We start from the raw sequence: 27,288 nt of genomic DNA, 5'->3' as shown, positions 1-27,288 counted from the left end.
TAGATCTTGGAAACAAATTCAGTAGTAACAGCCAAAAGGGAATGGCAAGAACCATCTGTATTCAGGGAGCAGCTTTAACCTAGCAAAATGGCTACAGGCCATTTGAACTATTGAACAGAATTTAACACTGAATCATACATGGAGATAGTTGGGCAAAGGTTTAGTCCAAGAAGCAGGCTTGCGAAGTATCTTAAAGGTGGGAAGACTGAGAGGCATCACTAGGGAATTACAGAGCTTAGGGGCCTGGCAATGAACAATGTCACCGGCAACGGTAGAGAGAGTCAATAGAGAAACTCAGGAGAGCAAATTTGGAGGAGTGCATATAGCGAGGGAAAGACAAGGCCATGAAGAATTTGAAAACAATGATGCAAACTTTAAAATCCGTGTGTTACTTAATCAGGATGCAATATAAGTCACTGAACAGAGGGGTGGTGTAAGTTAGGGGTACAGGCAGCAGATATTTGGATAAACTCACATTTATGGAATGTGAAAGATGGGAGGTCGACCTGGAGTGTGATGGAATCATCAGTCAAACAGCAAAATCTGAATGGAACATCTGAATGTTTCAGCAGCTGATGAGCTCTGGCATGGGTGTGGGAATCAGTTACCTGACAGAAGGCATGGATACTGTCAGACATGTACCTCAAGGTCAGACAGGATCCAAGAACACAAACAGCCTGATTCAATAACAGGGATGGAGTTGGCAACTGGGAAATGAAAATTTTTTTCAGTGACAGAAGGCAATGGCTGCTATCTCAGGAACTCATAAGAAATTGGAGCAGAAGGAGGCCATTCAGCCCTTTGAGCCTGGTCTGCCATTCAAAGCGATCATAGCTGATCGACTTCCGCACCATTTCCCTTCACTGTCCCCGTATTTCTTCATGTGCCCAATATGGAGAAATCTATCAATCTCAATTTTGAACATATGGCTGAGCCCCCACATCTCTCTGTGGTACAGAATTGTAAAGATCCGCCACCCTCTCAGTGAAACAAATCCTCCTCATATCAGTCCGAAATGGTCTGCTCCTCTTTCCTAACACTGTATCCCTGGGTTCTAGACTCCCTAGACAGGAGAAAGATTCTTCCTACATTCACCCTATTCATCCCTTTAAGAATTATGTCTGTTTGAATAAGATATCCACTCATAGTGTCATAGAATCCCGACAGTGTGGAAGTGTGCCATTTGGCCCATTGTGTCCAGACTAACTCTTCAAAGAGCATTCCGCCTGGACTGCGCTCCCCTCACTATCTCTGTATCTGCGCATTTACCACAGCTAATCCATCTAGCCTATGCACCCCTGGACACTATTAGCAATTTCCCAAGGGCAATGCACTTAACCTGCACACCTTTGGACGGTGTGGGAAACCGGGACACCCGGAGGAAACTCACACAGACACGGGGAGAACATGCAAGCTCCACACAGACAGGTAGCCAAGGCTGGAATCGAATCCAGGTCCCTGACCCTGTGAGGCAACAGTGCTAATTACTAAGCCAATGTGCCACCCACTCCTCTTAACTTCAAAGTGTAAGTCTGTGTGGAGCTTGCATGTTCTCCCCGTGTCTGCGTGGGTTTCCTCCGGGTGCTCCGGTTTCCTCCCACAATCCAAAGATGTGCAGGTCAGGTGAATTGCCATAGGTTCAGGGATGTGTACGTTAGGTACATTAATCAGGGATAAATGCAGTGTGATAGGGGAAGAGGTCTGGGTGGTGTATTCTTCAGAGGGTCAGTGTGGACCTTTTGGGCCAAATAGCCTGTTTCCGCACTGTAGAGATTCTATGAATCTATGATTCCAGGTCTAACCTGCTGCCATTGTCCTTCCTGGTAGCAGAAGCTACATGTTTGGAAGATGTGTTCCCTGTAATATGCCAATTGATGTTCTAATGTGTCACTGAAGGACCACTGCATTGCTTGGTCTTACCACCTTTGATACAGAATTTTACAGCAAGTCCTACCTGCATAGATAGTCTTCATTTTATTAATTCTCAAGACATTACTGACACTGATGTCACAGTTGCTTTCCAAAGGTTGGAGCACGGTCTTTGAAAACCACTGCAACATCTTGTGGTGATGATGCTCTCACAATAATTGGTAGGATTTTCCAGGACATTGACCTAATGGTGATAAAGGCGCAGTGATAAACAGGCCCCACTGCTTATCACTCAGTGTCTGTGACTAATATTGACGTGAAAACGTATTTGTTCAATGAAAGCCCACTACTATATTGGCTCACATCTGTTTGAAGGAAAATTATTTGAGATAGCTTGTTTAAAAACCAGCCACAGAACATTGCTACACCATGGGCACACTGTAAAAGACTACTGGGTGGAGAATCACCGAAACAAGAGGAATGAATCAGAATCAGTTGGAAATTAGTTTGGACGCATGGACTTATTACATTCCAAACACTGGTAAAAAAACAAATGAAGTTTGTCCGGATTTTAAAACCAGAAAAACTTGTAAATAACACAATCTGGTCAGATTCATCTTGTCCCTATCAAGACCGTGGTCTAGTATGACTAGTTCATTTTCCCTCTGAGATGTTAGTCAGCTGTGGGTTGTATTTCTGGGAAGCCGTTGTGGTTAAACTATAGCCAAGAGTGGTGATTCCACATTAAAAACTATAGGGGGAAGACAGAAATACAGAAACCCTCTCCATAAACCCCAGTCTCTTTGACAGAAACGCAACACCAGCTTCCAACTCCTCCATGGAGACAAAACCTGGCTGGAGGGTCTCTGTGAATACACGATTAAACAACAATCAGCAAAACACTGGCAATGGGAGAAACCCCAGAGCAGTGGGAATGTTGTCTGTCTGTACTTGGTGTGGTCAGTACTTCTATGTATTTCAAATATTGATGTGTTTGCATGCCAGGAATGGCAATTTGAGCTCTGTGTGCTTTTTCTATAGGACTCAGGAGGAGCTGCTGTCTTTATCCATTAATGGTTTCTGATGAAGCTGTATTTTTCCCTGTTATGCGAGGCACATGTTTCTCCTGTGGAGTATGGGTGCTTTGCAAAAGAATTCGGCTCGGAGATGTATGCCAGAGTCAGATACAAAATGGTTCATTGGTTCCAATTGCATATGATTGGAATGAAAGAAAACTAAAAGGGTTCAACCAGCCTTGATGCCTGGTGAGTTAGCCGAGATAAGCCACAATTCTGGATCAATGGTGCTGGAAGAGCACAGCAGTTCAGGCAGCATCCGAGAAGCTTCAGCAAAATCGACGTTTCGGGCAAAAGCCCTTCATCAGGAGGGCTTTTGCCCGAAACGTCGATTTTGCTGAAGCTCCTCGGATGCTGCCTGAACTGCTGTGCTCTTCCAGCACCATTGATCCAGAATCTGGTTTCCAGCATCTGCAGTCATTGTTTTTACCTTGTAGATAAGCCACAAGCTGTTCTTCCCATTCATTCAGGGGGAAGCAAAGTCTCGTGGATTTTGTTAAAACAAGTATCAACTTGCATTTTTAGTTTTCACAAATACTGGAGGTTTCAAATCATTTTACATCCAACTAATTTCTTCTGTTGCAACGTGGGAGCATTCACTGTGAAATTCTTAGGAAGGAATTGGGTTTAGTAGGAAGCAGAATAGCCACCTGTATTGTTAAAATGTGATATTCTTTACTCTCAGTCTAGACTCCCTCTGTTGGTATATGTGTATGGTGAATATAAGTGGGCAAAGTGCCCAGTATAATTTTCAATAGTGAAAAAAGGTTACTGGACCCAAAACATTAACTCTGATTTTTCTCCACAGGTGCTGCCTGACCTACTAAGCTTTTCCAGCAACTTCTGTTTTTGTTTCAGTTTTCAATACATACTGTCTTAGTAAATGAGAGCGACAATATATTTCAAATCAAAAGAGAAAATGCTGGAAAATCTCAACAGGTCTGGCAGCATCTGCAAGGAGAGAAAAGAGCTGACGTTTCGAGTCTAACTGACTCTTTGTCAAAGCTAAACAAAAGGGAGAAATAGGGAGGTATTTATACAAGGCTGAGAGAAGATGAGTCATGACTCCAGAAGTAAAGGTAACAATAAAGAGGTGATAATGACAGTGCAGAGAGAGATTATAGGAAGATTAGGAGCTGTGAATGACCAAGGCTGAAGCCAGTGCTATGTGACAAAATATATGGGGGATGGGGGGGATGGGTGAAGCAGAGGCAAAATGGAAAACAGGGGAGAAGGGTAGCAAAGGGGGAAGAGGAGAGGAAAAAGGTAATGAGAGAGTGGGGAGTGAGAGAAAGAGACAATCAAGAAATAAGAGGTACAGAACAGTGAAAAAATATATTTTAAAAAATGAAATAAAATTATAGAGCAGAATGAAAACAGAAGGGTCGAGATGGGATAATCATCTGAAGTTGTTGAATTCAGTGTTGAGACCGGCAGGCTGTAACGGGCCTAGTCGGAAGATGAGATGCTGTTCCTCCAGTTTGTGTTGAGCTTCACTGGAACATTGCAGCAGGTCAAGGACAGAGATGTGGGTATGGGAGCAGGATTGTGTGTTGAAGTGGCAAGCCACGGGAAGGTCCGGGACCTGATTGCGTACAGACCGAAGGTGCTCAGCAAACTGGAGGAACAGCATCTCATCTTCCGACTAGGCCCGTTACAGCCTGCCGGTCTCAACATTGAATTCAACAACTTCAGATGATTATTCCATCTCGACCCCTCTGTTTTCATTCTGCTCTGTAATTTTATTTCATTTTTTTAAGTATTATTTTCACTGTTCTGTACCTCTTATTTCTTGATTGTCTCTTTCTCTCACTCCCCACTCTCTCATCACCTTTTTCCTCTCCTCTTCCCCTGTTGCTACCCTTCTTCCCTGTTTTCCATTTTGCCTCTGCTTCACCCATCCCCCCCATCCCCCACATATTTTGTCACATAGCACTGGCTTCAGCCTTGGTCACTCACAGCTCCTAATCTCCCTATAATCTCTCTCTGCACTGTCATTATCACCTCTTTATTGTTACCTTTGCTTCTGGAGTCATGACTCACCTTCTCTCAGCCGAGTATAAAAACCTCCCTATTTCTCCCTTTTCTTTAGCTTTGACAAAGGGTCAGTTAGACTCGAAACGTCAGCTCTTTTCTATCTTTACAGATGCTGCCAGACCTGCTGAGATTTTCCAGCATTTTCTCGTTTGGTTTCAGATTCCAGCATCCGCAGTAATTTGCTTTTATGATATATTTCAAATGTTTGTCACATAGCACTGGCTTCAGGCTTGGTCATTCACAGATCCTAATCTCCCTATAATCTCTCTATGTGAAGCAGAGGCAAAATGAAAAATAGGGGAGAAGGGTAGCAAAGGGGGAAGAGGAGAGGAAAAAGGTGATGAGAGAGTGGGGAGTGAGAGAAAGAGACACAATCAAAAATGTACGCAAAATATTTCGACAGAAATTGAATATCCAGCTTTGCCACTAACTCTTTTAGATCATTTACTAACTATTTGATTCATTTGAAAATGCACTTAGTCGAGCATGATGAAATGATTTATCTGCCAATTGAAAATACTTCACTTCTTAATGTGATCAGTTACATGTGACAAACATTTTCTCTCCCAGTTAAGAGATCACAACATTGTGTGTGCTCTCATTTGATCATGTTCTCCAGCTGAAATGTTGATATTAAAACCAGATCAAATGATGTTTTCAGTGCTTTGAAGTTTCATTCACTGTGCTTAACAGTAATCATTGATCATTTTGTGTTGTTCACAAGAAATGGTTGGATATCATAAGGAGTTGTTTGCACTCTATCCCATTTTACAAGCTCTCCACCTCCTGGTTTTGGTCAGAAAGGTTTATGTACATTCAATCCTTCTGTTTGCCTACACGGAGACGTGTATGCATAGGATGTGCGCAGTTGAGTATAGCTGGAAGCTCTCCAGTAATCGAGTGATCAGTCATAGTGTAACTGTGGGAAAGACAATACAGTTGTAACTGCACCAATCACCTTTTCAACATGCACGTCGATGTCTCAACCTTTCTATTAGCTCTTGGTCAGTTGGGCCTGATGTTTTGATAGGTAAAGCCCAGGCAGTTTGTAGATCTGCTGAACTCATTGTTGTTGTATGGGGCTCCATTGGCATTTGTCACCATTGGAGAAATTCAGAGCAAAATCTAGTCAGGCTTCGAGATGACAGCTTGCACTGAAATGACTACTTCTATAACTGGCCATCTGTTGTGGCCATCATTGATAACAAGTTCACCATGAGGCAAATCTGAGGAATCAATATTAACTTCAATCCATTGGCAAAGGTCCAAAATACACAGAGGCGGCTGACGAATCCATCCTGAGATCCCCAGATCACCTGAAAAATCCTCTCACCGGGTTGACCAATCAAAGAAAAGTCTGTGAACAGAACGGAAGCAATAAGTGAGAAGCTGTTCTTTCAATCAAAGACCCATTCTCAAGGAAAGGAAGGGAAGCTGCAAAGAGAAGAGACCAACTTCAAACTTATCAATAACAGAACATCAGACACACTCAGAACTATGAAATCTTGAAATTGATGAGCTAGCGAATTATATGCAAATGAATGTGGAATCACCAGTTTAAGGCTGCAAATGTTCAGGAATTACATTGGAAGAAATGTAATAGATACTATTTTATGAACACTGGGTAAATTTGTGAATTTAAATCTGAGTTTGAGATTTGGCAAGCTCTAGAGAAAGGTAATAAATGCCTGATTAAAATATTCCTATTTTGTGCAAATGTAATGAAAATGCATTTGTTGTAACCTCATAAATCTATACACAGCATGGCTTAGGGTGATAACCTTTTGTGTTTAGAAGTATGCATCATTTGCTTTGAAATCAAAATGTTTTATTTCTAGGAGGAATTTATTGCAGATGCTGGAATCTGAACTGAAAACAAAACTGCTGGGGATCACAAAGGGTCAGGCAGCATCAAGGAAAGATCCATCTTTTTTTTAGCTTATATCCATGGTCTTGCACAAATTTAAATAACCAGACCATTTCCCTAAAAGTTCTTTGAGTTTAATAATTCCCTGGAGACCTTAATGTGTTATGTCAACAACAGATTCCCTCAATAACTGTGGAATGGCAATACAGTTTATCACATAACACAAGGTTAGGTGTGGTTGTCATCTTGAATTGATTTGAAGTATTGTGAAGCGGTTGTAATGGGTGTACGATTGCATTTTCAGGCATTCTGTTAATCACATCTTTCCAGTTTTGTGATTCCAGTACATGATGCCTCATGGTATTGCTGTTTTGATGTCAGATGGTCTTAGTGACGTTGGCTCCACATTTAGGTTCATGTTGTTAGGATATTATTCAGCTATCATTTCCTCATGCCTGGTAAACTGAATGGTGTCCACTTAGGTTGCAAAAGGTAGTCTTGCTTGGCAGATGCTCAACATGAACTCATGCTTTTGTGGGTTTACTGTTGGAACTCTCTATTTGAGTTGACGGTTTGTTAAGTGAATAATTGAACAAGCATACAACTGGGTTATGATACATTATTACTTCCAACTTGCTTTGATGCAAGTGAAAATGAAAGTCTAAGATAACTAAAGTGATTGAGTGTTTGCCAGTATCATTGCTTCGTGAGTGTTAAATGCATGTCAACAGGATGATTTTGCCTGCTTTATCTTTCTGTATGAGAATTGCACCTAAGCAACTTGTGTTTCTTTCTATGACTAAAAGGTGGTTTTTCTCAGGTCCAGAGAGTCATTTATATGACTCCTTGACAGCAATCTGGTGTACAGTCTGCTTGTGAAAGTCACTTGGGTGTATCTGTTGGATCTTGGTGAGATGGGGGAGGGTGTCGTTAGAGGGTGGAGATGGGGTGGGGATATGGCTAGAGGGTTGGCAAGTGACAATAGGGTGGGGGTAGGGTGGGGACATTGCAGTGTTTTAGCTTGCAAAGTGAGGTCTGGAATAAAGTAGCCACAGTACATAATCAATCTGAGCAGGCTCCAGCCATCCTGTACATTTATAACAGCTTCAACTTTCTATGAATTGGCTGATGCTCTTTCATCACTGGACACAGAAGCAAAGAATTTGTTTCTGCTTTCATTGATCAGACACTTGTCCTTTTTTCAAGGTGCAATTCCATTTTCTAAGACATTGTGCAGGTATGCCTCAACATGATCCACAGTGGCTTAGTAGTTAGCACTTCTTCCTCACAGCACTGGGGACCAGGATTCAATTCCACCCTCTGTATGGAGTTTGTACTTTCTCCCTGTATCTGTATGGGTTTTCTCCCACAGTCCAAAGATGTGCAGCTTTGGTGGATTGGCCATTGTAAATTGTTCGTAGTATCCAGGCTACATGGGAAATGTGAGGTTTTAGGGTAGAGGGATGCTATTTGGAGAGTCAGTGTAGGTTGAATGACTGTTTCCACACTGTTTTAGTGTCCCTGTCAATGTATATTCTAATCTGATTCTCTCTTTTGGGTCTCTTGGTCACTTATTAAGAGTGAGGCCCAAGGAATGGGCTCATCTGCAGCTTTTTGAACAATGACAAGGTCAGGTAGATGCTAACATTCCTTCCCTCTCTCCTTCCTCCAATGAAATGGTTTTCATTCCCTCTGATGAGCAACCAAGACATCAGAAGGTCCATGCACAGCTTTCTGAAACACCTTGGACCTTTCTGATGACGGTGAAGCAGCAGCAAATATTTGTTGGTATGCATGTGTGACAACAATCATATGTAGATCTGTTTCTGTGTGGAAACTGAACAGTGTGTTGCAATCCCTAGATATGCCATACAATACAGCATTCATCCTGGTATCTTTTGTCATGATATAACTGGAAAGTGTGCACCGCTGAGAAAATGTATCAAATACCAGTCAAACCAGCAAGATGATCAATTTGCCCGACTGACTGCTATTCAGAACAAAAGCAATTCTCTCCAGGTTTCACCAGTAACAAAAAAAAACTCTATTTATTATAACATTCTTAATATTAACAGATAACAGAGAAAAGAGGGGAGTTGCTAGGTGGATTAGTTATGGGAAATGCAGGGTTACATGGATAGGGTTGGGGAGTGGGTCTGAATGGGAGGCTTTTCGGAGAGTTGGTGAGGACTCGATGGGTTGAATGGCCTGCTTCACACTGTAGGGATTTTCTGATTCTAATCTACTACGATGCAATTTAAACTTACATCTTTAAAAACCCCAAGTATGCACACTCACACACACACTTATTCATGCACACACGTACACACTCACAAGCACACGCACACATAATCATAATTAAGACAGACAAAAGACAGATGATTTCACACAAATATCATCAGTAAAAAATAAAGCTGTACACAGAATAAGATTCTGAAGAACAAAAGTTCAGATGTCAACATGGGTTAAATTGTCTCCTACAGTTCCTTTTGATCTTAGCAATGAAGATATCTTGTTGTCTGTCGTGCAATGGCCATTCTTCACTTCAAATAGTTGATCCAGTGGACCTAGGACTTTTGAGAATTCATTCTTTAAAGTTTTGTTGATTTTTCTGCACTTTTCCCCACACAAACGCAGTGAGCAAGAGAGAGAGAGAGAGAAAGGGAGGGAGAGATGCTTTCAATTCATAGGTACTAGATGTTTCTGCTGCCCTTGCATTTTGAGCTTTTATAAAAAACAGCAAAAACATTGATTTGGCATGATAAGCAACATAGGAGAAAATGAGGACTGCTGGACAGTCAGAGTTAATAAAGCATGGCACTGGAAAAAGCACAACAGGTCAGGAAGCATCTGAGAAGCAAGAGGGTCAACATTTTGGGCATAACCCATCTTCAGGATGTAGCAATAGTGACCTATCAATGATCTAGGATTATGTTCTTTTCAAAGAAAACCTCTCTGCAATGATCCATGTTTATTTCTTTCTTTGAACAATTATTTTGGTCAAGGTCAGGGTATCCATTCATCCAAAGCTGCAGTGTCTTGTTGTTGTCTTTAAATTTTCAATTAAACATTTCAATGGAAAATAAGCAAAGACTATAGCAGAAAGTATGTCTCCAAACTTTCACCCTCTTTCTCACTACTGTGGAAGAGGAGGATTCAAAAAGAAGAAAACTTTTAGAACACAAATTCTTTTACTCTCCTTCTAGACTCCCTCTGCTGGTATATGTATATGCTAGTTGGAAGGATACAAAGTGTACAATTTTTTAAAACATGTTACACTCACTTCACTACTCTCTCCCCAGATGATAAAGATGAAGATCGATCAGATTGTGTTGGATTTCAGCTGTGACCCAAGAAGTAACACCCTCACCCCCAAAGGTTATAGATTCAAGTCCCATTCCAGAGATTTAAGTACAAAATCCTGTTTCCTCATTTCCCCTTACCCCACCTCACCCCAGCTCCAACCTTCCAGCTCAGCACCGTCCTCATGACCTGTCCTACCTGCCTATCTTCCTTCCAACCTATCCACCCCACCCTCCTCTCTGACCTATCACCTTCATCCCCACCCCATTCACCCATTGTACTCTTTGCTACCTTCCCCCACCCTCCTCTCTGACCTATCACCTCCACCCCCACCCCCACCCCCATTCACCTACTGTACTCTATGCTACTTTCTCCCCACTCCCATCCCCTCTCATTTATCTCTCCACTCTGCAGGCACCCTGCTTCTATTCCTGATGAAGGGCTTTTGCCCGAAACGTCGATTCTCCTGCTCCTCGGATGCTGCCTGACCTGCTGTGCTTTTCCAGCACCACTCTAATCTAGACTCTAATTCTACAACTAACAGAGTACCTAATGTTTTAAATCATTCCAGTTTTTAGGAGCTTTCTGTATGCTCCACACTTATAAAGTATGTTATTTGCTTTTAAGTCTTTTTGAAGACTTCAAATAGTGCATGATGATCTACAGTACTTTCCGTTATTGCTTTTAAAGGCCAAAGGGATACTCTGTTATATCCCAGAATTATGGATATTCATTCTCAGACTTTACAATAGTCTTGAACTTTCTTGCTCTTGTGAAGTATTGGCTTCCAGAATTCCACCTTCCTCTTTCAGCATTTGAATGACCATCAAGTTTTACAGAGTCTTGCCTGTAAACCAGCACTCACTTGTATCAATTCATATTGTTGTCAGATACAGTCTAAAGATTCAGGCAGTAATCGACCATCACATTGATGAAAAGAAGGGTGCTGAATATGACTGTAGCATCAGAAATGAAAGCAAAGTTAATCCAGGTGACCAAGAGCATGTTGAGAAAGTTGAAACAATAGGCTTTTATTGCATAAGACAATGGCCTGAAAGGGTTAGCTCGGAAGTTTTGAATAGATCTGCCCTGACATATAAACCAGTACCTATGGATGGATTAATCCTCCTGTTTCAGTCTGCAGTTAGACTTTGTAGAGAAAGTGAGGTCTGCAGATGCTGGAGATCAGAGTTGGAAATGTGTTGCTGGAAAAGCGCAGCAGGTCAGGCAGCATCCAGGGAACAGGAGAATCGACGTTTCGGGCATAAACCAAGGGCTTATGCCCGAAACGTCGATTCTCCTGTTCCCTGGATGCTGCCTGACCTGCTGCGCTTTTCCAGCAACACATTTCCAGTTAGACTTTGTAGTCTATCATCATATAGTTTAATTCACCTATGATCTCATTGGAAATAAACATATGCATTAATTAATGTGTTTACCTACTCTTACTCTACTGTAGGTACCTTACTGATATGTAAGAAAGTGCTTGTTACTCAAGAACATGCCCCTTCAGCCTGCTCCTCCTTCACCATGCAGTGTTAGTGAACCTTAGATTGGCACCAGAAGAGGACTTGGTGTCAGCTTTCTGCCCCAAACTCTCAAACATCTTTAAAGGTGAACACTTAGCAAAGCTCCCCCTTGCAACACGGTACCAATTGTGAGCATCTCTTACAATAGTTTTGACAGAGCTTCAAAGTCACAGAGAGATATCTGCTCAGTGCTCTCTGAGAGGGAATGCCTGGATTTTGGAGATGTGAGATGGAGGTACTCACATAATGCTAACTGAGGAGGATTTCCAGGATTTTGTAGACATGTGATACAGGCCACTGGATCTGGTTAGCTCAGTTGGCTGGGCAGCTGGTTTGTACTATAGGGTACCACCACCTGCATGGGTTCAATTCCTGCATCAACTGAGGTTACAATGAAGGTCCTGACTTCTCAACCTCACCCTGTTGCCTGAAGTATGGTGGTCCTCAGATTATGCTCACCATTGTTAGTCCCACTCTAATGGGAGAGCAGCTTTACAGTGGGCGAGATAGCAGGTTTGCTTGCACAGCAATGTCAACAGTATGGGACCAATTCCTGCACCAGGTAAGGTTAACATGAAGGACTCACCCTCTCAACCACTCCCTTTGTCTGAAGCATGGTGACCCTAAGGTTAAACCACGGCTGCCAATCATCTCTCTGTCTCAGGAGAGAGCAGTCAGGTGGGACTGTGGTGACTTTATCTAATGTAGGTACTTGCACAATGCTGTCTGAGAGCGCGTTCCAGAATCTTGGCCATTGACACTAATGACCCACTTTGTCAGTTCCCCTCTGTGAATTTTATTTTACTTTGGTTAGTAAGCAATGCTGGAGCTCAATGTGAAATATATTGGAATAGCTCATCGCCACAATTTCTGCTTCTGAATCAATAATCGCTTCTCAATGTGTGTCCATATCAGAATCATAGGACTAAAGAACCATAGAATACAGAAGAGACCCTTCGGTCCATTGAATCTGTACCAACTAAACTATCCTAAATCAGTACTAGACTCACTCGCCAGCATTTCCCCCATAGCCTGGAATAAGAACAAAGTACAAACAAAATCTATAGCTCAGGAACAGGCCCTTCGGCCCTCCAAGCCTAAGCCGATCCAAATCAACTGTCTAAACCTGTTGCCCAATTCCTAAGCATCTGTATCCCTCTGCTCCCCACTTACTCATGCATCTGTCCAGAGGTATCTTAAATGAATCTACCTTGCCTGCCTCTACGACCTCGGCTGGCAACGTGTTCCAGGCACCTACCACCCTCTGTGTAAAGTACTTGGTGTTGTATCCCCCTTCAACTTTCCACCTCTCACCTTGAAAGCATGACCTCTCATTATTGAATCCTTCACCTGGGAAAAAGCTTGTCTCTATCCATCCTGTCTATACCCTTCATGATTTTGTAGACAGGTCCCCCCTCAATTTCCTTTTTTCTAATGAAAACAAACCTAACCTACCCAACCTCTCTTCATAGCCAGTACCTTCCATACCAGGTAACATCCTTGTAAAACTTCTCTGCACCCTCTCCAAAGCGTCCACATCCTTTTGATAATGTGGCGACCAGAACTGTACACAGTATTCTAATTGTGGCCGAACCAATGTCGTGTACAATTTTAACATGAACTGCCAGCTCTTATACTCAATACTCCATCCGATGAAGGCAAGCATACCATCTGCCTTCTTGACCACATTATCCACCTGTGCAGCCACCTTCAGGGTACAATGGACCTGAACTCCCAGATCTCTCTGCTCATCAACTTTTTCCAAGGCTCTTCCGTTTACAGCATAGTTCACTCTAGGATTAGACTACCCAAACTGCATCACCTCACATTTGCCTGGATTGAACTCCATCTGCCACTTCTCCGCCCAACTCTCCAGTCTATCTATATTGTCCTGTATTCTTTGACAGTCCCCTATGCTTTCTGCTACTCCACCAATCTTTGTGTCATCTGCAAACTTGCTGATCATAGCAACAGTGCCCTCTTCCAGATCATTTATGTATATCACAAACAACAGTGGCCCCAACACTGATTCCTGAGGAACACCACTGGTCAACTCTCTCCATTTTGAGAAACTCTCTGTCTCCTTCAACTATTACTCTCTGTCTCCTGTTGCTCAACCAGTTCTTTATCCACCTAGCTAGAACACCCTGCACACCATGTGACTTCACTTTCTCCCTTAGTCCACAATGGGGAACCTTAATGTTATGACATTTTACTTTTATAAAGTTTATGAAGTTTTTCACCCCTGAGGCAATACATTCCAGATTGTCACCACCTTCAAAGTGAAAATATTAGCTGCTTTCTATCCATCCTGTCCATTCCCCTCATAATCTTATACACCTTCAACCCTCTAAAGAAAACAGCTCACACCTATCCAGCCTCTCTTCAGAGCTAAAGTGCTCCACCCCAGGCAACACGCTGGTGAATCCCCTCTGCAACCCCTCCACTGCAATCACATCTGTCTGATAGTGCAGTGACCAGTATTCCACCTGCAGCCTAACCAGAGATCAATACAACTCCTGCCAGTCTAATTGGACTTACATCTGATTAATGTGCAAATTCTCACCTTGTCATGCGATGTTCATCCTTAGATACAGGCAATGACATTAGAACACGTCTGTCCTTGTCACATTCAGAGAAGGCTGAGCCAAGCAGCCATACTTGAGTCAACCTCAATGCCCCAACCATTTTGGAGTCATGTCATAATGAATGGCGTTCCAGACAGCATCTCGAGAGCTGGATCAATTGTAAGGTAATCTCTTTTACCGTTGTGCATTTTAATTAATGAGCCTCATTATCTGCATGAATTTCATATCCTGGCAGATGACAGATGAAGCAATGCCTTGTCCTTATCCTGTTGTTCAATATCATGACCTACTTTAGCGTAGGACTCGAAGCTGGCAATTTATCTGAACAGTCAAGTAGCAATTAAATCCCGCTGCTTGTCACACCAATGTTCATGCTGTTTTGGAAACTTGGTGATTTATGCCAGAGCTGTAAGGGTTAATATTAGAACGCACAGTGGTTGGTTTCAATGACAATTAGGTTAATGAATGAGGTAATAAGTGGTTTACCACAGTGTGTGTGATAACCAGCCAAAGCAGCAGGCCTGACCACGAGGGGCAGTTTGGGGCTTCAGAGTGGAACTGTAAGGAAAACGAGGTGCAAGTGATTTTCTTTCAACCTTTATTTCATACATTTTCACACAGTGAGTACTTAGAATATGGAATATACTGCCTGGAAATGTGATGAAGATTGGTTCAGTTGAGGCTTTGAATAATTATTTGAATACAACAGTGATATGGGAAAATGTTAGGAGTGTGGCAGTAGGGGATAGAACCAGTGTTGGCACAATGGGCCAAATGGCCTTTTTCTGTGTCATGACCATTCTGTGACATACTGACTGATCAGGAGTGTGATGCTGAAAGGAAGGATTGGTAGTACTGGGTAGTTGGAAGGCAACAAGGAAAGGTTTTATGGAAAAATCAATTTTATGTTTGAGACCAATTTTGTAGCTAAATGACAGTTTGCAACGAATCTGTTGCATAGTTTGTATCTGGAGAATGTCAACAAATTAACAAAGATCAATTGCATGAGTGTACCACTATCATCACAAAACATAGCAGTATGTAATTGTAGGTATCTATCTGTTTGATGATTCTCTGCTTACCTCCCCTTTTAGTTATTGCTGTGGTTTTTGTTATCCGGGTTCCTCTGTGGAATTCTGAGTGAATGTGATTTAACACCATTCCAAGAATGAAATTCATAGAGAAAGGATGATGTAGTGACTCATGGTTGGGATAAAAGCAAGACGACTGGAGGGAATTTGAGGTGTTTCATCCTGTGGCTCAGCGGAGCAATTGTGTTGAGAGGTACTCCCACAGACCATCATGCATACTGTCTTTTACATTCCATCTGATAAACTCTGTAAGTGAGCTCTGATTCCCAGCACAGAAATATAACCTTTCTTTCCCAATTACTGTGTTACTTCTATTGATTGGTGAGGGGTTAAAGAGCATTCAGCTGGGCTGTTAGGGAAGTAGGAAAAATGTGAAAGGCACTGTTACCTTGGCAGCTCTTGGTGAGGTTGTTACAGAGGGTAGGTTTTGATTCCTCATATCAATGGGGGTCATTGATTTTGAATAGCAAGTGACACAGTCATATTAAGTAGACAGTACTTCAAGAAACACTTTAAAACAATACTATAGACAAAATCTGCCAATTTAGTCCAGAGTCTCAAACATTTCACAGTTGTTAAATTGTTAGATTTGAACCATATGTATTTGATCCAGCCCACGTTTTATGTCTGCATTTCACTCCTACATGATAATCGACACCATTCTGCATTTCATAATACAACTTTCATAAAGGGAGAATTTTAATCAACTTGATCAGCAATGTTAACAAATTAAAATTCATGTATAATGTCCTCATTTTGTTCAATAGATTCATTCTTGTCACATATCATTGCTATTCCACTAAATGAGATATGTAATTAAAAGTCTGTCCTTGATTCAAACCATATCGTCCCAGTGTATTTGGGGATCTCTCCTCCTGCAAAATGAATAGTTTTTACAAAAATTGATACCAACTCCTTTGAAACACATTGACGCATCAAAATTCTGCTGAATGGTCACACAGCTGGACACTGCTTTCATGTCAATTTTCATTGAAAAGTTCAATGGTCACTGTGTTTAAATTGGCTGATACTTCCCAGTCTGACAGGCAACAAATAACGGGTTAATATTCTAAGAGAAATCAATAGCAGTATAACACCAGGAGCCTTCAGAACAGTCTGATTAACTTTTTACAAGCAAATTAAGTTTTGATTTACACTGCAGCCAGGTCTTAAGGGAAATGCCAATGTCATTTCTGTTTTGTGCTATCTCTCCCATTTCCCATTGCCTCAGCACTCTTTACACATTAGAGGTTTAAGATGACCTCCAACCTATTCACTCCATACCCCTATCACTGCAAAATCACATTGGACTATGTGGGACATCACTGTGTCTGCCATCTTGCTGGTCACTGACACAAAATTAAAAAAAAAAGCCAAATCCTCATTGAAGTGCCTCTGTCTGTCTGACTGACTGACTCCCACCTATCCTCCTGATTTGTCTGTCTCCTAAGCAACAAGGTAGGAATGTGTTCTGTGTTGCCAACTCTCCCAAATTAATGTCAATTAAACGCAACCATGCAAATAATTCCTTTGGGCATAGCCCCAAGCACCACCCGCTCAGCATGAGTTCCACATGAACGTTGCCCCCAGGAGGCCTTTTGTCGCTCTACAATTTACCTGACATAGCAGCTGCTGATAGCTGAAGATTTGCCACTAAACCATTTTGACACAGAAAGTTAGATCCTGTCTTGTGCTAATGTTGACCACAGCTGGAGATATGCCAGTGATTTGCGAGATGAGATTTTATGAAGCTTTTGATGACCGCGTTGATTATTTTATGGCTGTAATTTACCATATCTGTTCTTAAATAAATGATCTTTTAAGTAATATGAGGTACATCAGGTACTTTATATCTCCAGGGCAAGCTAAGCATTAATTGGTGCCATCTATCAGTCAGCAATGTAATATGACTTGTTATTGTCTGTGAACTTGCATCTTGCTGATTTTATATTGGGGCTGTTCTGAGATGGTAATTCAATTTCATGAGTAAATAATGGACTCTGAATCCATCACCCAAACTGATGGTTTTTGCATATTGTTATTGATTCTTTTTTTATATTCAGATCAACCTTCATTCCCAGCTAACAGATCATTGTCTGTACCTTATGGAATGTGTCAATTACAGGGAGGCCTATTGCTTGAGGGTCCTTCTTTAATTTCACATGTACCATGCTCAGGGGAATGCTCGGCCTTCAACCTTTTGTCTTGCTGCTGTCTGCACTGTTGTCCTTGCAATTTACCAGGTTACAGCTCTGGATTATGTTGACGAGTGCTGATCAAGCTCAGAGCAAGTGTGATGTACAAAGAGGTGAAGGAACTTTAAAATAAAAATACACTCCAGGGAGATGTGGCTACAAAAGGCTGACATTTATTGCCCTTGGTAGTCATTGGAAAAGTGCATTATGCATTATACCTACTTGAGGCTGTCATACACTCATGTACCAGCAGTGGGTATCTGCTCAGCAAAACCATAACAAAGGATCCATGTTTAACAGCTTGTGTAGTTATAATTGTAAATCTCACTGGTTGATTTTGGAAATGTTTCTCTTCTTCAGACTTCACACCCACCATGGGTTATCCTGAGAAGATGGAGGTTAGAGTTGACAGTTCTTCTTGATGTGTTGGTGTCCGTTTGATACATCTGAGTTTGCTGGTCATTGGGTGGTTTCCAGTCACCCTTGTTGGTGTGGGACCCAGACTGGGTAAAGGCACTCGTTTGCTCTCCTCAGGGACTGGTTTTAAGATGAATCTGGCAGATTCCTGATCATCTTTTACTGATACTTGCTATCTTAAATTTCTAGATTTTTAAAAAACTGAATTATTTATCAGTGCTGGGTGCTGTATGAAAGCTCTGTTTAGCTCTCTGCAAAGATACTGTTTGAACTGATGAGGCTTTCCAGAGTTTCCTGATTTTACTGATGATTTGGAGCAGTCCTTAAACCTCCTTGGCCATACAGCTTTGTTCAGAAGCTGCAAACAAGCCTGAGCTTTAAATCTAAGAAGGAAGCATTTCTTCACTTGAATTTAATCTCCTGCCTCTGGTACATTGGTCACTAGACTGCGCATGGATGATGTTAGCAGGATTCCCAGCCCATTCCGAGGTTTATGAAAGGATTAACACTGTAGCAAACAGAATTTAATGGCCGAGAGATTAAAAATGGCTCTTTTTGAAGGCGTAAATGAAAGAAATATGTAATTATCTAAAGCTGTGGTATTCGCACATTTTTAACTGATAGGTGAATAACAAAGAAAAACATAGCTCAAGTTAATTTAGCTCCCGAGCAGAAATGGCTAACAGAGTGTTTGTGTATGATTCACACTACGCAAAGCTACTTATTTACTCACCACCTCCACTGAATTAATTTATTAAAAATCTTGTTCTTGCTGACTTTAATTTCTGTTGTATTATAAAATAATGGCTTGCTTGATACTGTCTGTGTTGCTGCAGGATGTTAATATTTTACACTCAAGATTTCCAGCTGCATTCAAATCCACCCATCTCAGCTTCCAGGGGTCTGAGGAAGATTGCTTTTTCATTACAAATTTTTGAAAATGCCAAAGTAAAATTAACTTTAATCTCTCCAAAGACGGCTGTGATATGGGAAAATGTTACCGTACTTGTGTGTTATGTGACACATGGTCTACCTCTGCGAAAGATTACATGGTGTGCTATCTTCTGCCAGGATCGTGCTCTGCATTTTATCAGAGTGGCTCAAAAGCTATGTTTACTTTTTTTGTTGCGTGAGTATTGAGTTTACCATAAGCTTAAGGTAATTGGGGTGGGATGCTGCCACAGTGGTTAGCATGGCTTCCTCACGGCGCCAGGGGCCTGTGTTCAATATCAGCCTTGGGTGTCTTGATTTTATTGAGGATATCTGGACTGATTGGACCAAAAGGTCTGTTTCCATGCTGTGCATCTCAATGACTCCCCATTTGGTTACCTCCAGCTGCTCTGCTCTCTTCCCACAGTCCAATGATATGCAGGTTAGATGGATTGGCCATGATAAATTGCAGAAGAAGGGCTTATACCCAAAACATCGATTCTCCTGCTCCTCGGATGCCGCCTGGCCTGCTGTGTTTTTCCAGCACCACATTTTTCAACCCATGATAAATTGCCCACTGTGTCCAGAGATGTGTAGGCGAGGTGGATTAATCATGGGAAATGCAGGGTTATGGGGATATAGAGTGGTGGGGTCAGATGTTGCTCTTCAGCAGGTCAGTGCAGACTTGATGGGCCAAATGGCCTCCGTCTGCACTGTAGGGATTCAATGAGTATTGGAAGAATTGAAAATGGAGAACATTTTTCTTTAAGGCAGTCAGTGTTAATACTTGTCCATCTCTGGGTTAGTCTGGGTCAGGTGTACAGGAAAGCAGTTTCTCATCATTCTGTTAAACACTCGCTGCTCTTGTTTCATGTCAGTTTTGGCTCAGTTGGAAGGAATTGCGTCTCTGAAGCAGCAGATTATGAGTTCAAACCGGGCTCCAAGCATTTGAATACATAAAATCTCTGCTCAGCATCAACCGTCTTAACTCCTTCAGTGCCCCTAAATCATCAGACTGCTTGTCTGATGTTCAGTACAGGATAAGTAACATTTTCTCCCAGTTAATGACTATGAAGATCAAAGTTGAGCTCCTGGTACAAAGACTGGCCCTTAGACATTGATTGCACCATCTCCCTGAGCACCACAGGCTGAACCAGGCTACTTACACCATCAGACTCTAAGTTAAAATTCCAACCAGATTTCTATCCTCGTACTGCCTTTTTCTATTACTATTGCTAATCCTGCACCTGTCTCAGCAGCTGCTGCTCGCGTCCTGTGCATGCCTTCATTTACCAGGAGACTTCACTATTCCCATGCACTCTTGACTGGCCTCACATCTCTGACCCAATGTGAATTTAAAATTATCCAAAGCTCTGTTGCCGTGTGCTTCAGCTGCACTGTCTCCTTCCTCTCCTATCCCTGTGCTCAATGACCAACATTCGCCCCAGTCACGCAGCACCTTAGTTTTAAAATTCTCATCCTTCTTTACAAATCAGATCACACTCGCTGACCATGTCTTCAGTGACCTCGGTCGTAAGCGTTAGGATCCCCTCAGTAAATCTCCCTGCCTCTCTCCAACTCTCTCTGCCTCACCCCATCTCTCTCCACCTCCCTCTGCCGTTCCCCATCTCTCTCCACCTCTCCCAGTCTCGCCCCAGCTCTCTCCACCTCTCTCTGCCTTTCACCATCTCTCCCAACCTCTCCCGGTCTCCCTTCATTTCTTCCCACCTTTCCCCACCTCTCCCAGTCTCTCCCCATCTCTTTCCACCTCTCTCTTCCTTTCCCCACTCCGCTCCCCACTCCGCTCCCCACTCCGCTCCCCACTCCGCTCCCCACTCCGCTCCCCGCCTTTCTCTGCCTCTCCCCATCTCTCTCTGCCTCTCTCTGCCTCTCCCCATCTCTCTCTGCCTCTCCCCGCCTCTCCCCCCCCTCTCTCTTCCCCCCTCTCTCTCTTCCCCCCTCTCTCTCTTCCCCCCTCTCTCTCTTCCCCCCTCTCTCTCTTCCCCCTCTCTCTCTTCCCCCTCTCTCTCTTCCCCCTCTCTCTCTTCCCCCCTCTCTCTCTTCCCCCCTCTCTCTCTTCCCCCCTCTCTCTCTTCCCCCCTCTCTCTCTTCCCCCCTCTCTCTCTTCCCCCCTCTCTCTCTTCCCCCCTCTCTCTCTTCCCCCCTCTCTCTCTTCCCCCCTCTCTCTCTTCCCCCCCTCTCTCTTCCCCCCTCTCTCTCTTCCCCCCTCTCTCTCTTCCCCCCCTCTCTCTTCCCCCCTCTCTCTCTTCCCCCCTCTCTCTCTTCCCCCCTCTCTCTCTTCCCCCCTCTCTCTCTTCCCCCCTCTCTCTCTTCCCCCCTCTCTCTCTTCCCCCTCTCTCTCTTCCCCCTCTCTCTCTTCCCCCCTCTCTCTCTTCCCCCCTCTCTCTCTTCCCCCCTCTCTCTCTTCCCCCCTCTCTCTCTTCCCCCTCTCTCTCTTCCCCCCTCTCTCTCTCTTCCCCCCTCTCTCTCTCTTCCCCCCTCTCTCTCTCTTCCCCCCTCTCTCTCTCTTCCCCCCTCTCTCTCTCTTCCCCCCTCCCCCTCTCCCCCCCCTTCCCCTCTCCCCCCCTTCCCCTCTCCCCCCCCTTCCCCTCTCCCCCCCTTCCCCTCTCCCCCCCTTCCCCTCTCCCCCCCTTCCCCTCTCCCCCCCTTCCCCTCTCCCCCCCTTCCCCTCTCCCCCCCTTCCCCTCTCCCCCCCTTCCCCTCTCCCCCCCTTCCCCTCTCCCCCCCTTCCCCTCTCCCCCCCTTCCCCTCTCCCCCCCTTCCCCTCTCCCCCACTTCCCCTCTCCCCCACTTCCCCTCTCCCCCACTTCCCCTCTCCCCCACTTCCCCTCTCCCCCACTTCCCCTCTCCCCCACTTCCCCTCTCCCCCCCTTCCCCTCTCCCCCCCTTCCCCTCTCCCCCCCCTTCCCCTCTCCCCCCCTTCCCCTCTCCCCCCCTTCCCCTCTCCCCCCCTTCCCCTCTCCCCCCCTTCCCCTCTCCCCCCCTTCCCCTCTCCCCCCCTTCCCCTCTCCCCCCTTCCCCTCTCCCCCCCTTCCCCTCTCCCCCCCTTCCCCTCTCCCCCCCTTCCCCTCTCCCCCCCTTCCCCTCTCCCCCCCTTCCCCTCTCCCCCCCTTCCCCTCTCCCCCCCTTCCCCTCTCCCCCCCTTCCCCTCTCCCCCCCTTCCCCTCTCCCCCCCTTCCCCTCTCCCCCCCTTCCCCTCTCCCCCCCTTCCCCTCTCCCCCCCTTCCCCTCTCCCCCCCTTCCCCTCTCCCCCACTTCCCCTCTCCCCCACTTCCCCTCTCCCCCACTTCCCCTCTCCCCCACTTCCCCTCTCCCCCACTTCCCCTCCGCCCCCCTCCTCTTCCCCTCCGCCCCCCTCCTCTTCCCCTCCGCCCCTTCTCCCCCTCCCTCCTCCTCTTCTCCCCCTCCCTCCTCCTCTTCTCCCCCCACCGTCCCCCCCCCCAGCCTCTCTGCCATTCCACATCTCTGTCTGCCTCTCCCCGTCCTCTCCCCATCTCACTCCAATTCTCTACCACTTAGCAATATTTAGTGAGCGAATGCACTGTCATTGAGACCTCCCCCTAAATTAAAATACTCATTTGCACTAGCCTATTTTGTATCTTGCCTCGCTTTAAGCATTTTTATCAATACATGTTCATTTTTAAATATCCTCCCTGTCCTTCAGCCCCATTCCAAACAGATAATGTAGTTAAATTTAAAGATCGATGCAGCCCGATTGAGATGGTCCCTACAGCAAACCTGCAGCTGGGGTTTTGTTGCTTTTGATCTGAACAGGGTCAACTGAACCTTCTGTTAACCAGAGAAGAATTTACCAAAAGTCACCATTTTCACATCCAGACGTGGGGAGGGTCTGGACAATTCAAGAGTAAACATTCGCTGAGCTTCCAATTGCCCGACAGAGTGCAGCAGACAGGGCACTTGTCAAAATGTTTGAATTCCAGTTTTCTATCACTGTCTGGTGTTCCAAATACTGGCATCAATGGTGCTGGGGATATGGGAGAAAAGGTATCCTGCCCGCCCTCAAACCATGCACACTACCACAATGCAGTTTCTCAACTATGGCAACAGAATCCTTTTCGGACATTTCTTTCCTTCAGAAGAGCCCTTTCAGAGCTAATTACGTGCTCATAATAACTTCACTCTGAGCTAATAAAGTCGTCTTAACCTCTGAGAGCAATGTGAACATCCGTCAGAAATCTGCTGGGATTCTTTGAGGAGCTATCGAATTAATGGATGAAGGATAGCCAAAGCATACAATTTACTCAGGTTTTCATCAAATATTTGAGGCTTTCAGAGAAGATTAAAGCTCGTGGAATTAATGACAAATTAAGCAACTGGATTTGATAGGTAATTAGGAGAGATTCTCTCTCTGGTAGACTTGCGGAGTCAACAAAGGGTAGCTTGAGATCCAGTGACAGATGCATTGTTGCTAAAAGAATAGGAAATAATTTAATGCAACATTACTGCTGATGTCAAAACTCATGGGTTGAAGATGAGTGAATGGGGGACTGGCATCATTAAAAATGGATTAAACAGATGAGCTAAGGAAAGCCATGTGATATTGAATGTTAGTTACACCAGACTCCCTCAGTATATTTGAAGAAGGTAGCCTTAACCCTAACCTTTTCTTATTTTAAAGGCAAATGTAAAGTGCTGTGTTCCAGGTGTAATTTGATTGGTCAAACTACTCGACATTAACGAAAATACAATTTATTTAAACACTATGTCAACACAAGAAAGAAGAACTTAGAATAACTTAACTCTATTGGAAAACCTAATAGAAAAATAGATACAATAACTATTGCAAATTAACTGTCCCAATATAGTAACATCCCATAAACACACCACTCGGCAAAAAGGCAAATTCAGAAAAATAGATTTGTCTCACAGGTAACCCAGCAGCAGAGAAAAATCTTCGCTTCTAGCTGTAACTGAGAGAGGGAAAAATCGCTTCTACTTCTTCAAGTCCACAACAGCAACTGCTGAGAGCTCATTGAAAATCCTTGATCTGTGAGTGCTTGACCACACCCATACAGGATGCTTGTATTGTTTCAACTTTAAAAAAAACCCAAGGTCTCACAAGCTGTTTACTCTTATGGTTTTGGTAGACTCCTCAGTGCCTCTGCTTTACAACCTCTCCTCAAGAAAAAACTTCTTAAAGCCACAGATTCATCACAGTTAATGTAACCTTATGAACATGGCTAAAGAACTCCGCACTGAAAATGGAAAACTGGCTGAATAGTTAATATTCAGTTTGTTCTGTTTTATGAAGCTGTGTGAGTAAAGCCAATCATGGAGCGCATGATGAGCTACAATGGCTTACTCTATCTATTGGAGAGTTCATTATCAGAGTCATATTGACAGATGTTTTGTGCATGTTTGCCTTACAACCTTGAAAAACATGATGCAGAAAACATCTGAAGATTCAGGGAGAAGAGACGAGGATGATTGGGGCTTTAATTGATAAAAGGAATGCCACATTGAACTCAACCACAGAGTGTAGGTTTGCTCACTGAGCTGGCAGGTTCATTTCCAGATGTTTCATCACCACACTAGATAACATCTTCTGGGAGCCTCCAGATAAAGCACTGCAGGTGATTCCTGCTTTCTATTTATATGTTTGGGTTTCTTTGGGTTGGTGATGTCATTTCCTGTGGTGATGTCATGTCCTGTTCTTTTTCTCAGGGGTGATAAATGGGGTCCAAGTCAATGTGTTTGTTGAAAGAGTTCCGGTTGGAATGCCATGCTTCTAGGAATTCTCATGCGTGTCTCTGTTTGGCTTGTCCTGGGATGGCTGTGTTGTCCCAGTCGACGTGGTATCCCTCCTCACCCATAATGAAGGATACTAGTGAGAGACTCCTGTCGTTTTGTGGCAAGTTGATGTTCACGTATCCTGGTGGCTAGCTTTCTGCCTATTTGTCCAATGTAGTGTGTGTTACAGTCCTTGCATGATATTTTGTACCATGTACAAATTTTCTCAAAACTCTGAGGAAAGACATTTATTTCTCTCCTCCTTTCAGAATGTGACTAATACTACCAAGGTTACAATTCATCTTCCTCCTTCACAGCACTCATGTACAAACTGACTGGATTTCTAGGCAAGGCATGAGGGTATTCAGGGTTTAGCGGGTCGCCTGAGGTCACGCAGATAATAACGGGTGGCAGAGCATCTGTGATCCAGCTGGTTTTGACAGCAATTTGCCAATTCCTTCTGTTGCCAATGAACTGATTGTTGAATGCATTCAAATCACCTCCATAACACCTTTGACCCCGTATCCTGCTTGGCATGAACGTTAGGCACTGCCACTGTGTTTGTGAACAGTTTGTAACCGTGAACAGGTGTGCCTAAGCTGGTCATTTAAATTGACACGGATTTGAGATCTCAGGGATAAATGCAAAATGTGCAATCCTTACATGAGAAATAGGCAAGCTCCAGTGAGGGAGACATCTAAACGCAGAAAAAGAGTTGGTTCAATGTCTGATTGCTGGAGACATGTTCCAGTCACCCTTTGACCTTCACCCTTTGACCTTATTCTTGCTGACTTGCACTGGCTGCAGCACTGCCTCAATTTGACAATTTTCACCCTTCAAAGGACTTGCTCCTTCCGACCTCCATACACTTGCTCTATCCTCTGGCACTCCCCCGATTTTAATCTCTTCACCATTGGTGAAGGGCCTTCAACTGTTTAAGCCTTAAATTCTGGAATTTCTTACCTAAACCTCTCTAAATTCAGACTGGCCTCATCTCCACTAATATCTCCTTACATGGCTCAGTGTCTTGTTTTAATAATGATGATCTGGGTGAAGTGCCTCGGGGCTGTTTTTCACTATGCGAAAGATGCTAGATAAATCCAAATTATTATTGTTGGCAGCTGCAGCTAAAGTAAGAGGTAAGAATGGGGTCACTCAAAACTCTGTAATGCAGATAATCTCGGACCTGCTGGGGCCGAAGTCAATGAGGCTTCAGAGCTAGCATAGACATACTTACAAGAGTATAAACATTACATTTCTGCAGTATTCATAACTGTGTCATTGGCATCTTAGACAATGAGGTGCTATAAATGACCTTGATTCAACAATTCCTGGCAGGATGTGACCAGGTTGAATAATAAAGGTTTATTCAGGAAGGGATGAAATCTGCGGAATCATGTGATTGCTTCCTCCTCTCAGCACCTTAAATAAATCAGTGTTCACAGTTCACAAATGTACTGTTCACAAATGTACCGTTCCTAGATGGTCTGCCCCTGCTTTTTTAAGATCTACATTCAGAACAGGAATGGCCTGTTTGGTTTTATTTCTCTTTCTATCATTCTCACTTCTCAACATAAACTGATTCATTCATGCACACATACCTACAGACATGTGCACACATTACAGAGACCTCGAGGTGCATTCCCTTCCCTGTCTGAACACACACACAGAAAGACACAGCAAAACATAGAAAGACACGTCCACACATATATGCATACAGACACATAGACACACACATAGATAGATACACATCCTGATATTCCTGATGAAGGCTTTTACTCAAAACGTCGATTCTCCTGCTCCTCAGATGCTGCCTGATCTGCTGTGCTTTTCCAGCACCACACTCTCAACTCGAATCTCCAGCATCTGCAGTGCTCACTTTCGTCTACACATCCACACATAGATACACATGTACAGACAGACACACCACACACACAGAGATGCATCCACACATGGATACATACTCACACACACACACAAAGACAGAAGTACATTAGGTTGCACATGCACAAACATAAACATACACACACAGAAACAGATATGCGCACACATAACTGCAAATACTCATACACCCTCGCACATGGCGACACACCCACAGACACACACAAACACAACTAAACATACACTTTCCTCTGTTCATGTCTATCCTATTCTCTACATTCATTAATGTGCTTGGTCACGTGTACCAATATATTGCTTTGTCATTTTCCTTGTTGGTGCCTGTCATTTTCAATTGTTCATTGTCAGATTCAATTGGTCTATGCCATTATTTTTCTGTGTTATGGATTCAGATGTTGTTTCTCCTTATTTCTGTCTTCTTTTTCTTATACGAACATTGGCCCAGCTCTTCCTACAGGAAGACAATCAATGTTGAAATGTAGCCGCGAGTTATGTGTTGGATCCATGCAGTGAGTACATTGTAATTACTCACAAAGTGGAACTGCCAATAGGTGATTAGTTGACATCGAGGAACCCTCCAAAAACATCCCCAATACTATGTCTGAGCGAGAGACTTCACAAGGTTCTGACTTACTCACCTGAAGATTCATCCGGGAAAGATCAGTGGGTTAAAATTTGCTCTAACACCTGATAAAACTGACCCCCACTCCCAATT

Source organism: Chiloscyllium plagiosum, unplaced genomic scaffold (assembly GCF_037043375.1).
Source record: "Chiloscyllium plagiosum isolate Xiang-an unplaced genomic scaffold, Cpla_swu_hap1 HiC_scaffold_30, whole genome shotgun sequence".
Lineage (NCBI taxonomy): Eukaryota > Metazoa > Chordata > Chondrichthyes > Orectolobiformes > Hemiscylliidae > Chiloscyllium > Chiloscyllium plagiosum.
Note: the sequence above shows the minus strand (reverse complement) of the source record.